This window comes from Symphalangus syndactylus, chromosome 1 (genome assembly GCF_028878055.3).
Source record: "Symphalangus syndactylus isolate Jambi chromosome 1, NHGRI_mSymSyn1-v2.1_pri, whole genome shotgun sequence".
Lineage (NCBI taxonomy): Eukaryota > Metazoa > Chordata > Mammalia > Primates > Hylobatidae > Symphalangus > Symphalangus syndactylus.
The window spans coordinates 143,916,785-143,931,277 of record NC_072423.2 but is presented as its reverse complement, the minus strand read 5'-3'; positions in this window follow the sequence as shown (position 1 = coordinate 143,931,277).

Below are 14,493 nucleotides of genomic sequence, written 5' to 3'. Positions count from 1 at the left end.
ACTGATGTCGAACTCCTGACCTCAGGTAATCTGCCCACCTCGGCCTCCAAAAGTGCTGGGATTACAGGCTTGAGTCATCGTGCCGGGCCTGTTCCTTGTTTTTTTTTGAATATAACTGCATATATTATACATATATATTATAGATGATATATATAATACACATATATTAAACACACATATAATATGTAGTACATATATATTACATTTGTGTGCAATATATACACATATTTATGTACAAACATATGAAAAATAGAGCTCTATTAAAACTACACTTTAAATCACCAGGCAAATCTTATTGACTACTGGAGGCTTATGGAAATAATCATCTAATAATAATGTACGAAATGTGTTTTTTCATTCCACATTCCAATTATACCTGTATATATCATTTCCCCTGGAAATGAAAGTAGAGACATACTGGGAAAAGATATTCACACATGCATGTCCTGAGTAGGGCAGGAAGTAACTGACAAATCTCAGGAGAGCCTTTCTTGCAACCCCGCCAGGCCAGTTGCATGGATTCCAGATGTTTATGGGCTTGTTAGAAACTTTGATTTGTTATCTGAACGAGAACCCTGACACTAAGCACTGTCTCCCCATTGCTTCACTCCTTGCATCCCCCTAGATTTGCCTTGCTGTGTCTTTATACCAGAGACTGAAAGAAGAAAAGAAAACCTAAGCCGACCCATTACTCTGGCAAAACTTTTTTTTTTTTTTTTTTTTTTGAGACGGAGTCTCGCTCTGTCGCCCAGGCTGGAGTGCAGTGGCGCAATCTCAGCTCACCGCAAGCTCCGCCTCCCGGGTTCACGCCACTCTCCTGCCTCAGCCTCTCCGAGTAGCTGGGACTACAGGCGCCCACCACTACGCCTCGCAATTTTTTTTGTGTATTTTTAGTAGAGACGGGGTTTCACCGTGCTCTCGATCTCCTGACCTCGTGATCCGCCCGCCTCGGCCTCCCAGAGTGCTGGGATTATAAGCGTGAGCCACCGCGCCTGGCCTCTGGCAAAACTTTTAATCAAAACCCTCCCATCGGTTTCCTAGCTTTCTCCTTCAACCAAAAAAACAGGTAAGAGATCACTTTTCCAAAGCTTTCAAAACATCAATTCTAGTTTTCAAATCTTATTCTGCTCAGAAGCCCATTCTTTGGGGAATGGTTGTTAATATTTGAGCATGGATGTACTTTCTCCCCATGACAGAACACGAGGCTGGGAGACACCCCAGGAGGAAGAGCATGGAGTCCTCCCAGCTTCCCAGCCTCCTGCCTCTCCTCTCCCTCAACCCAACCTATCACAGTGTGGACAGCAGTGAAATATTTTCCACATTATGCAAGTAAGAGAAGGGCTTTTCTTTTCTTCCGTATTGCAAATAAAAGAGAAATTCCCTTTCCATGACATATTCTCTGGGTACTTTTTTTAACTTTTATTTTAGGTTCAGGGGTACACGTGCAGTTTTCTTGTATATAACTCATGTCATGGGGGTTTGCTATACAGATTATTTCGGCACCCAGGTACTAAGCATAGGCCCTAATAGTTATTTTTTTCTGCTCCTTTCCCTCCTCCTACCCTCCACCCTCAAGAAGGCCCCAGTGGTGTTGTTCCCTTGTATGTGTCCATGAATTCTCATCATTTCGCTCCCACCTGTAAGTGAGACCATGTGGTATTAGTTCTATAATGAAAGACAAACAGTCACAGGTGAGGAGAACAATACTGGCAAACTGAACCAAATTTGATAATTTGCATAAGCCAGTCCCCTCTTCTTCTGAGGCTGGTGATGCACGGTGACTAGGTGTGGCCTGAGCCTTCTCTTCCTTTGAAATGTTACTCCTTGCACTGGTGTGTCATCCCTGTGACTGGAGTTGGTCCCTTAAGCACGTGTAGAACCTTGTCTGGTGGCGGGTGGTTCTATTCCAGGGTAAGGTTCGCTTTCAGTCTAAGGGCTCGTTTTCACCCATTGATCTTCATACCCAGGGCCACTGAAAGAGCATCACGTAGCAAAGCTTTTCAGGAAATTTGTGTCACAGGATGTTTAACTCTGTTTGGAAGAGTCAGCAATGATTATTTGAGTCCAGTTATACGGAAAATCAGCACAGTTATCCATCCATTACTCAGTTTTCTGGGGGGAAGAGTTAGGGGGAAAATAATTGCTTAAGAAGACTAAAATTTGTATTAGAGAAGAAAATAGTGCACTTTATTAATAACATTTAATAGATAATATGTAGTCTTTCATGTTCAGAAATGGCCATTTTCTAATTATCCTTTGCTAGTAACAAGTCACTCTGTCCAGTGTTGGTGACAAGCTAGTTGTTTCTAGGAAGAATCAGTAGATTGCAGTGGTGTTTTTTCCCCCTAACCAATGATTTCTGCAAAATCTAGGGTTTTTTTTAACCTCTGTAAAGCTATTTAAAAACATTAAGGAATTATTTTTGATCTCCTACTGTGTTATGGCTCTTGTTTTATGAAGCCAAGCAGAAACACATTAAAGACCAATTTATTCCATAAGTGAAGTATCTTACTTTCTAGACATGCCTAGTAAAATCGTCTAAACTCTTGAGTAGGAGAAACCTGGTTACCTAGCAGAATCAGCAGCAATCTGAAGCAATATGAAAAAAGGAGTCTGAAAATAGGAAAGAAATCTCTCCCGGCATCTCAAAGTCGGTAAAACTACAAGCACTTCTAGGCATTCCCTGTTTCAGAAGGCAGGGATTGAGGGGGAACATGTGGTGTAGATTCAAAAGGAAAGTCTATCAAAATATTCTAAGAAAGGGGGCAGTGGTGTTTAAATCACAACGGGAGATCCACAGGCAAATCTGAAGTGATGTTCATTTCGTTTTGCTTTGAGTCTCAATTTTGCCCTCTCTCTTGTGTCTCATTTCTCTAAGCTTTAAATTAGAGACCACCTTGTGAAATGTGCTGGACTCAGACACAATAACATCGAAGTCAGAGACCTAAATAAATAAACTGAAAACAATTCAACAAAATCTGTTCCTGGAAAGCTGAACCTGAGTAGACCCCATGGAGCCTCACTGGCTGTAGGTATCCAGAGGTGTTTGTTCTGTCCCACAGGAAGGAAGCCAGTGTGTACTGAGGGCATGTCCCTGGCCCTTAGGTTGAACAAAGCTTAACACTGTGGGTGGATAAGGGTTAATCAGGTGGTGGAAAGTCAGGGAGGTGGGGAGGAAAAGCTACAAAGAGAATCAATGGTTGGAAAGCAATGCGGCAGGTAAAAGTTGAAATATCAAAGAAGATGAGGTTCACGGACCTTGCAAAATCTACAGACAATAGACACAAACTTTGAAATGAGTTGCCGTAGGACTGGAGCATAAGGAACAGAATCCAGGAAAGTGTGGAAACTAAGAGGAAACTGAGGGAGACACAGGTTCTGTATGGACATAGCAGTGCAGGTGGAGCAGTGGTTATTGACCTCCAGTAATGACAGTCACAGTTCGGGTCTGTATTGTTTATTATAAGTAGACTCCAGGTCCAAAGGTATTAGGAATTGGTAGAATGCCTTTTGGTCCAAGGGACTGAGGACCTATGGACTTTGCTTTTTCAGGTCATACTATTAGAGCACTAGGGTCCTTTCTAATTTCTGTTCAGTGCCACCTGCAACTTCTTTTTTTTCCTTTCCTTTTTTTTTTTTTTTTTTTTTTTTTTGAGGCAGAGCCTCATCTGTCACCCAAGCTGGACTGCAGTGGCATGATCTCAACTCACTGCAACCTCCACCTCCAGGTGCAAGCCTGCAACTTCTGATGAGGGTTGAAAAGTCCACAAAGATTAGGGACGAAAAGAATGTGAAGTCATGTCTGTCAAAGAGTTTGCTATTTAAGGGCTTTGGATCTCATGGTGGCTCATGCCTGTAATCCCAGGACTTCGGGAGGCAGAGGAGGGTGTATCACCTGAGGTCAGGAGTTCAAGATCAGCCTGGTTAACACGGTGAAACCCTGTCTCTACCAAAAATACAAGAAAATTAACTGGGTGTGGTGGTGGGTGCCTGTAATCCCAGCTACTCAGGAGGCGGCTAAGGCAGGACAATTGCTTGAATTCGGGAGGCGGATGTTGCAGCAAGCTGAGGTTGTGCCACTGCACTGTAGCCTGGGTGACGGAGCAAGACTCTGTCACAGAATTAAAAAAAAAAAAAGGCTTTGTATCTAAGCACTTGGTGGTTCTCCAACTTTTATATGTATGAGAGTCACAGTGGTGGGGAGTGACAGGAGATGGTTTAAAATACAACCAATCCAGAGATGCTGTTTCAACAGATCTGGGGTAAGAACCCAGGAATCTGTGCACATAACCAGAGCGGTAGGCCATTCTGATCGGGCCAGTAGCTGACACACATGCAGCATGGTGCCAGTCAGAAAAAGGTGCCTCCAGTGGGTGGACCAATTTAAAAGCCCTTATTTCTCAGGTTCCCCCACAGTCTTGCCAAGGAGAACCTTTTGGCCATCAGGGCTGGTAAAATTTCAGTCCCTCTCCTCCCTGCTTTGCTGGGCAGAGTACAACCTCTACAGCCTCCCTCGGTGGTCCTGATTCTTTAAAGGTGTTGTTTGAACCTACTTTAATTCATCCTAAACTGCCCTGATGATAACAGTGTCCCAGTAGCTTAAGAAATGAGACGTCCAACTGGGCACAGTGGCTTATGCATGCAATTTCAGTACTTTGGGGAGCCGAGGTGGGAGGGTTGCTTGAGACCAGGAGTTCAAGGCCAACCTGGGCAATATAGCGAGGCTGCATCTCTAAAAATAAAAATAAAAAATAGAAAATAATTAGCTAGATTCAGTGGTGCACACCTGCAGTCCCAGCTACTCAGGAAGCTGAGGTCGGAGGATTGCTTGAGCGGGTGAGGCCACGGCTGCAGTGCGTTATGATTGTGCCACTGCCCTCCCGCCTGGGTGACAGAGCTCGACCCTATCTCAAAAAAAAAAAAAAAGAGAGAGAGAGAGAGAAGTCCCTGGGTACCACTTTAAGCCTATCAAATCAGACTCTTCAAAGGTCCAGATTGGGAATTAGTATTTTTAATAAGTGTCTCGGTCAGACATTTGGGAAGCACCGATTTTAAAGGGTGGTAAAACACTAACGCAACCTTTCTCTTTGGTGTGTTCTCTCTGCCTGGGGAAATCAGAGGTATCTTTCTACTCCAGGTCTTATTGTTTCCCAGAATGGAATAGAAAGACATAATAATATGGACAGAAAGAGGAGACTTGAAAAATATTTATGAAGGTCAAAATGCAGTGGAAAAATATAATCCAGAACAAGATACATGTGTTCATGGAAGACGAAATTGGGAATATTTTCTTGTAGTTTTAGGCTTAACCAGCTGTAATTTCTGGATTTGCACCTACGGTGCCTCTTTCCACTTGCCATACTGTGCAAGGTGATAGATGAAATAAATTCAAACTTTTTCATGTCATCATACCTACGGATGTTGAATACGTTCAGTTGCTGTAAGCTTATCTGTTAACAAACTTATTAATTAAAGAATAGGTGTCTCACCGTTTTGCCTTTCATTTTATAAAATAATACCAAAAAGATCTACTAGGAAAGAGCAAAAGTAAGTTAGAATAAAAATGTTAGAGGGCCTGGCACAGTGGCTCAAGCCGTGTAATCCCAGCAGTTTGGGAGGCTGAGGTGGATGGATTGCATGAGGTCAGGAGTTTGAGACCAGCCTGGCCAACATGGTGAAACTGCATCTGTACCAAAAAATACAAAAATTAGCCAGGATGGTGACGCGTGCCTGTAGTCCCAGCTACTGGGGAGGCTGAGGTGGAAGGATCACTTGAACCTGGGAAGTGAAGGTTGCAATGAGCCAAGATCAAGCCACTGCACTCCAGCCTGGGTAACAGAGTGAGACTCTGTCTCAAAAAAAAAAAGAAAAAAAGTTAGAAATGGATCTCTGATTTAAATATTCAAATATTCTTATTTTGTAAATGTCTTAAACACAACAACAAAAAGGTAAATAAAATCCAAGCTCTAGAGTCGGGTAATTATCTGGCATTATGGTGATCAAATTTCTATAATGTTTAACATTATAGGATCAAACCCCTACAATGTGTGATGTTTGGAATTGCAATAGTCGCCAGTGTCTTATTCTTCTGAAACTAAAAATAAAATCTCCAATATGGTGACCTATAAAAGCTGGATTCTATTTTTAAAGGTATTCTGGCCAAGAACTGACTTAGTGATGTGTAAGTGATTGTAAAATGAGACAGGATAATTTTGGATACTCCTGGCTGGTATTTATGACTAGCTAGGGTCCTTGACCACTTGATGGTCTAATGACCACTCACAACCAGGCCTGAGCATGGTTGACAGCCTTGGTTCCTGTGTTCTTCCAGCAGGCTTAACAAAAGTGATTCCTCATGAATGTAGATGGTCATATTTACTTCTGGAGGGTAGTACCTATGCTGTGAATATTTGCTAAGACACATTACACATGAAACCCCAACGGGAAAAGACCTTTCTAAATCAAAAGATGTGCTTTTCACAAAGACAGGATTCTTTGTGAGCAGCAAACAGCAACTTTGCCAACTATCTGATTAAAAAGCCAAAGGTTTCAGCGACTAAACTCTGTTTCTGGAATACGAGTGCCATAGAGGCTGGAAACATTGGAAAAGCCTGTGACCGTGGTTCCAAGGGTGTGGCACTGAGAAAGTCTTGACCAAAATGTTCTGATGCTGCTGAAAGAGGGACATGGAACAGGGACCTGCCCCTCCCAAAATCCAGCAACAGTTTTCTCAACATTTAGATCAAATTCCTGAGAAAGAAATTTCAGGCTTTTTTTTTTCTTTTTGTAATCAGCATTTTTTTTTTTTTTTGGAAACAAGGTCTTCTTCTGTCACCCAGGCTGAAGTGCAGTAGTGTGAGTATGGCTCACTGCAGGCTTGACTTCCTGAACTCAAGTGCTCATCCCTCCTCAGCCTCCCGAGTAGCTAGGACTACCAAAAGATGTTAACATTTGGTGAGGTTAGGTGAAGGTTGAATGGGATCTCCCTGGCCATTTCTTTGCATCTTCTTGTGAATCTATGACTATTTCAAAGTAGAAAGTTAATAAAATAAAATAACAAGGTAATAAGCGAGATGAGAAAGAAAGAAGTGTAGCTGATGCTCTCAAATCTTTCTGAAGTCAGTTGAAACAGACATAATCTTTGGAAAACAATGTGGCATAATATTCTTGCCCAAACTTTTCCCCTGGAAGTCTCCCTTTTGGGACCTCTAAGGATATTATCCTAAATAAGAAAAACAACCTACATGCAAGAGGAATTTTTATGGTGTTATTTGTAGTAACAAAAAATATTGGATGCAATCTAATTTTCCAGCACGAGGGGAAGGATTAATGACATCAAGATGCACATCTAGCCAGTGAAATACCAGCAGCCATTAAATGTGATGTTGAAAAATACAAAATCGCAAGAGGAGAAATGCCTCAGTTAGTTAAATGGTAGAAAATCAGGAGAACAAATAGTATGTATTACCTTTATGTAATATGGGAAGAGGGAAAAGGAAATATATAAGAAGGACATGTATGTTGGTATAATGAAAATCTGGGACTTTTTTCTTTTTGTATGTTCTACATTTTTAAAATACAATTTTATTTTTATAACTATAAATAACAAAATAAAATCCTCCTTCACTTGCTTTAGAATGTTTATCACTTTAAATGACGAATTAATGGGTACAGGAAATCAACATGGCACATGGATACATATGTAACAAACCTGCACATTGTGCACACGTACCCTAAAACCCTAAAGTATAATAAAAAAAAAAAAAAAAAAGAAAAAAAAAAAAAAGAATGTTTATCACTTTGAGCAGGCTCAGGTATTTAGCTTTAAATGATATCCTGGCTTCGGGAGCTTAGGGAAAAGGCACAGAGGGCAAGCTGAAAAGTACACAGATCGTTCTTACCTGTTTTTAAATTTGGCCTGTGATCACCCCTATATTGGAGAAAGGGTGGGTGTTCTCTGTCTTCTACGTTCTATTTCACATAGCCCAAAACCCAGCTGAGCACATTATTTACAATCATGATTCAGCTATGCGATGGAAACTCTATGCCATGTCAGCTGGTCTGGGTCTCTGATCACCACTCATGACCTTGTTTCTGAATTCCAAATCATTGTCAGCAAAATTGACAAGACCACCATCTTTCCTGGGCAGCAAAATATGAAGGCTACTATCTGCTTTCTGTTGATAACAAAAGTCTTGTGCATAGGATATCGCTAATGCAAACAGATGCATCATACAGCCTTCTAGGTGTGAACTTTTAAATAATTTATCAGTTTCTTAGTAAATAAATGCTAATGATAATGTTAGTCTCTCTTTATACTGACATTTTAATATGGATCCCACACTCTTTTGTATGTGGCACGTATTTTTGATAAGCACAAGTATTGATCCCTCCCCACTTCATAGAAACCAAATAGGATTTCAAAGCATCCCATGTGACTGTAGCCAGGACGATGGAAATTTATTGGATGTTATGAATCCTGATATGTGCCAGGAAAAAGCTGGCTGAGCAGGAGGTGTGTGTCTGGGAGTAACAATGCTCATAGTACTCTACTTTTCCTTTATAGTACGTGATAATTTCTAAATGTATGTTTATTTGTGCAGTTGTTTAATGTCTCTCTCCTCCACCTCATTTGAAGCCCCAGAAGGAAGCGATCACGTCTCTTTTCTTCGCTGCAGCATCCAAGTCGCCTAATATATTACCTTGCTCATACCTGACAAAAATGCACTGAAATAATAAAATTGACAGTACAGGTAGACGGGATAGTCTTCAGCCTGTCAGAGTAGACAGAAAATACTGATATTTATGAGAATCAATTATGTGTTAGGCATTGTGGATTTTTTCTCATTTAATTTGTACTACAATCTTCATTTATTTTTAATTTTTTTTTGTTTGTTTAGAGACAGAGTCTTACTTTGTTACCTAGGCTGGAGTGCAATGGTGTGCACACAGCTCACCGCAGCCTTGACCTCTCTGGCTCAAGCTACCCTCACCTCAGCCTCCCAATTAGCTTGGATCACTGGTGTGTACCACATGCCTGGCTTTTTTTTATTTTTATTTTTTTTGTAGAAAGAGGGTCTCCCCATGCTGCCCAGACTGGTCTCAAACTCCTGGGCTCAAGAAATTCTCCTGCGTCGGCCTCCCAGTGTGCTGCGATTACAGGCATGAGCCACACCCCCAGCCTGTGTTACAATCTTTAAACTAGCTTTTTTTCTTTCTTTCTTTCTTTCTTTCTTTCTTTCTTTCTTTCTTTCTTTCTTTCTTTCTTTCTCTTTCTTTCTTTTCTTTTCTTTTCTTTTTTTTGAGACAGAGCCTCACTTTGTTGCCCATGCTGGAGTGCAGTGGCATCATCTTGGCTCACTGCAATTTTCGCCTCCAGGGTTCAAGCAATTCTCATGCCTCAGCCTCCCGAGTAGCTGAGATTACAGGCATGTGCCATCACGCCTGGCTAATATTTGTATTTTTAGTAGAGAGGGGGTTTTGCCATGTTGGCCAAGCTGGTCTTGAACTCCTTGCTGCAAGTGATCCACCCACCTCAGCCTCCCAAAGTGCTAAGATTACAGGTATGAGCCACCGTGCACAGCAGCTAAACTAGCTATTTGGATCGCTTTTGAAGTAACTAAATCGAAGTTCAGAGGGGTTGAGCTATTTATCCAAGGCTGCATAGCTTATCTTGTAAGTCAGGTGCATCTAACCTTAAATACTTATTTTTTTTTTCTATATCTTACTGCCAATTTAAGCCCTGCTGGAAGAAAATTACTAATAAAGTATCCTTTACAAGGGACTGGAAAATAATTGTGGCATCATCTGTGGAATAAGTATAATGAAGAAAAGAGCCTAATGTGGTAAATATATATTTTATAAAGTCCTTACCTCAAAGATTCACATACTAGGAGACAGCTGACTGTATTGGGGCTGAATTCTAGCCACCACTGAGTGATTGAAGAAAGGACAGAGAAAGCCCTGATCTTAGAAACATTGTCTTTGATAAGGAAACTTATTTTAGGGGGCAGTGTGGAATGTTCCTGATGCCACAGTAAAGATGTGCAGTGGATTTTTCATTTGGTAACTCTCCTGAATCCCATTTGGATTATAATACAGCAGCTTTGAAAGACTGAATAACTTTTATGTTATAATGACTGGAGTAGTTAAAATGTTTTAAATCTGCAAAACCCAGCGTCAGATTTAGCGTTATATCTTTATTTTATCCCCAAACATGCCTGCTTGAAACAAATGGATGGTAAAGCCCATTCGCACTCCACTGAGGAACAAAGAACACTGGGCAGGGTGCCAGTCACCTTGAAAGGACCAGCCAGGTGTCATGCCAGATGTGAGAATGCAAAACTGAACAACACGGTCACTATTTTCATGCTGCTACCATTGCAGCTGAGTCATTATAGACAGTAATCAAACTCTCACCAAAATCCTCTGAATAAAAGTCTGACCAAGAACTAGAAATGAGAATGACTCTGCTCCATTGCTGACTAGCATTATTATTTACATGAAGACTTAGGGAGGAAAGTAATCACATACATTATGTTCCTTGACGAGAGAACAGATTTTTCTTTGCAAGTCTAATTCCTTTTGTTTCCTTTGAAAAACAATGGAAACAAAAAGGCAATAGGCAGAAAGGACAGTGAGGATTTATTTAGCTAAAAATTTTATACTGCTTGCCTATTTCCAAGAGGAGGTTAATAACACATATTAAAACATGTGAGTTCAGTGACATTCCTCTGATAGCATAAAAATTAATTATAGAGTTAAACATAAGCCAGTTCTGTCTTTGAGCTCTGTTTAGCAAGGATGAAATATGGTTTAGAAGCTGCCCAATTTCAAGTACTGTAACAGCACACATTTGATGAGTTCAGTGTAAGTGAATTAGAAACATATGGATTTCATTTTCTTTGCAATACATATGAGCTTAAAAATCAAATGGAACAGGGATTGTCAGAACATATTCTGGGAAAAGCCTGGTACAGTGTTTCTCTCAATCAAACCCAATGAAATTACTTTCATTTTTTCCTACTGAATTCCAGTAATAACTTGGCTCAGCACTGAATTTTACTTTTCCCTATTTTAACGTTTCATTTGAGGATTACCCTTTACTTTAAGATGGACTTTATGGGTGACCATTGCATTGCTTATTATTTTCTATTGAATACACGAAACTTAAAAAATTCTGTGTTCAGATTTATTAATTTAAATGGAAATGAGATTGACTATGCTTGCTTTCTTTAGGGATAAGTGGATGGGTGGTAATAAAACATTTTATTTAAGGCCGGGCACGGTGGCTCACGCTTGTAATCCCAGCACTTTGGGAGGCCGAGGCGGGCGGATCACGAGGTCAGGAGATCGAGACCACGGTGAAACCCCGTCTCTACTAAAAATACAAAAAATTAGCCGGGCGTGGTGATGGGCGCCTGTAGTCCCAGCTACTCGGAGAGGCTGAGGCAGGAGAATGGCGTGAACCCGGGAGGCGGAGTTTGCAGTGAGCCGAGATTGTGCCACTGCACTCCAGCCTGGGTGACAGAGCAAGACTCCGTCTCAAAAAAAAAAAAAAAAAAAAAACATTTTATTTATATAAAATCAACTACTGTGTTTGAAAGAAAGAGATTCAAGCGTGGGGATCTTGCCGTATTTTTCCTGTGTTTGCTCTAGAGCTTCATATCCAAAAGTCCTACATGTTGATTTAATTGATCACAATTTTCAACTGAAAGCTTTTGGAGAGCAGAGACTGTGTAACTTTTATCCGCCAGTATGGTGTTTAGAAAGCTCATCATTCTCTATGAATTGGGTAATGACGCATGCAATTACATTAAAAGAATTTTCTAAGCATTATAAGCCTGCATTTATTTTTTAAAACCTCAAAACCCCAATAATTCATTATTCCTTTATTACAAAGTTTAATTTTTAAGTGCCAGCCACACATCAGCTTCTTTCAGAATCCAATAGCATTTCTTTAACTCTCATAAAATCAACTTACCGCCATTAAGATTTATTTCAAAGAAAGTGGTTTAGGTCTTATAGATTTTCCTAGAGACATTATTTATTATTAGCCTGACATTTATTTGAAGTATGGCATCAAACTACTCTTAATTGTCTATAGCAGAGAATTTGTCACTTGTGGGTCTCTGAATAAGAGAGCATATCCCATCCTGCACCACTTCATCTCAACCATCTGCTGGGATGCAGTGTATATAGGACATGGAGCAAAAACTGATTAGCCTTCAGGCATTCCAGCTAGTGGATATTTACAGTGTTTTTCACTTAGGTGTTTGCTAAGAGCAGAAACTTGAACTAAGTTATCAGAAGAATTTCCCAACACACATCACTTGTCAACTGGTTTTTGACACCTGCGTCAACACCAGATAGAAAGCAATGATTGCAGTTCACCAGTCACACCCCTCCACACGCCCCTTAGTATCACTAATCACAGTGCTGCCAGATGGGATGAACAGTTCAAATTTACTTTATTTTTTCTTAAATTTTGTTTGAATCTTTGCCCCCTTTGTATTATATTCTCTTTTAAAGTAAGCATAAGGAAGTTTTTTTAATCCCTTAGGAGAAAAAATTAGGCAGCATATTAGAAATAGATAAAGCAAAGTTCGAAAATTTGTCTTTTAAAATATTTACTTTATTTTACAAATTAAAAGAAAATTTGCCTTTTAAATAAGTACCCCACGTATTTTACCTTCTGTATTTTTACAGGCTTGTAACACATTTCATCTCATTGACAGATAGTTTTGACAAATGCCTAGGGATTGTCTTGCTGTCTTTCCACCTACATTTCCACTAACATCTCTGAAATCACAAAGTTAAGGACAAGTTGTCCTAAGTATTGAAACAGTGTATTTATCTAGCAGGAAGCATACTTGAGGCAGGTACTAATCTCCTGCCAGCTGCTTCAGCCTTGACCCACAGGATATCTGCCATCTTCATTACGAGAGTAGTGATGTCGGCAAGGGACTCCCTTGCATATATTACGTTTCTTTCTTTTTTTTTTTTTTGAGACAGAGTCTCACTCTGTCACCCATACTGGAGTGCAATGGCGCGATCTCAGCTCACTGCAACCTCTGCCTCCCCGGTTCAAACAATTCTCCTGCCTCAGCCTCCTGAGTAGCTGGGATTACAGGCACACACCACCACACCTGGCTAATTTTTGTATTTCGTAGAGACGGGGTTTCACCGTATTGGTCAGGCTGGTCTCGAACTCCTGACCTCGTGATCCTCCCGCCTCAGCCTCCCAAAGTGCTGGGATTACAGGTGTGAGCCACTGTACCCGGCCTTATGTTTCTTTTGTCTTGCTGTTTTCAGTATTCTTTCCTTGTCTTTGATTTTTGATAATTTGATTATGATAAGTCTTGGTGAATTCCTCTTTAGGCTGAATTTAAAGGGACACCTCTGAGCTTCCTGTACCTCGTTGTTGTCATCTTTCCCCAGATTTGGAAACTTTTAAGCCATTATTCTCTTAAATATGCTTTCTGGGGCTTTCTCTCTCACTTCTCCTTCAGGAATTCCCATTGTGCATAGGTTAGTTCTCTTCATAGTGTTCCATAATCCCATAGGCCTTCTCCATTTTTTTTCACTCTTTGTTCTATTCTCTCCTCTGACTAGAAAATTTCAAATGTCTTATCTTCAAGTTCACTGATTCATTCTTCTTCTTGATTAAGCCTGCTGTTGAAGCTTTTTATTGAAAAAATTTAGTTTACTGTATTTTTTATCTCTACAATTTCTGTTTTTTTGTTTCTACTTCTTTATCAAACATTTTGTCAATAAGTTATTTTCCAAATTTTATTTAATTTTGTATCTTTATTTTCTTGTAGTTCTCTACACTTAAGAGGATTGTTGTGAATTCTTTGTCATTTCATAGATCTCCGCTTTTTCAGGGTCTATTATTGGAACTTTATTAGTTTCTTTTGGTGTTGTCATTTCACTCTGATTTTTCATAGTCTTTATGTCTTGCATTTGTGCCTGTGCATTTGAGGAAATGGCCACCCCTTCCAGCTTTTGCTGGTATTCTCTGATGGTGGAAGACCTTCATTACTTAATCCAGTCAGAGATTCTGATGGGGCCAGTTGGTGGAAACCTCAGACGGTAGACTTTACTATTATGTTCTCTAGTTTGGCTGGGATGTTAATTTTGCTCTGGGGTTCAGTGGAACTGCTCTAGGGTGCAGTGAGACCTGCTCATCTGAGCTCTGTGGTTTGGTGAGACCACAGGCTGAACTCAGCAGCAAGGCAGATCTGCCGACTGGGCTGTGATTGCCTCTGATTGGGCAGTGGTGGAGGTTGTCTTTCCTGACTGGCCAGAATGCAGTTTGGGACGTGTAGTTGGGCAGGGCCACGTGCTGGTCCCTGAGGTCGGGCAAGGTATCTAGGATTGCTCCTGAACAACTCAGGGTAGGTAGGGCCAGAGGCTAAACTCCACAGATATGGATAGACATGGGTTTACCTGCCTTTCTAGGGTAGCCTTAAGCAGATCACCAAGAATTAG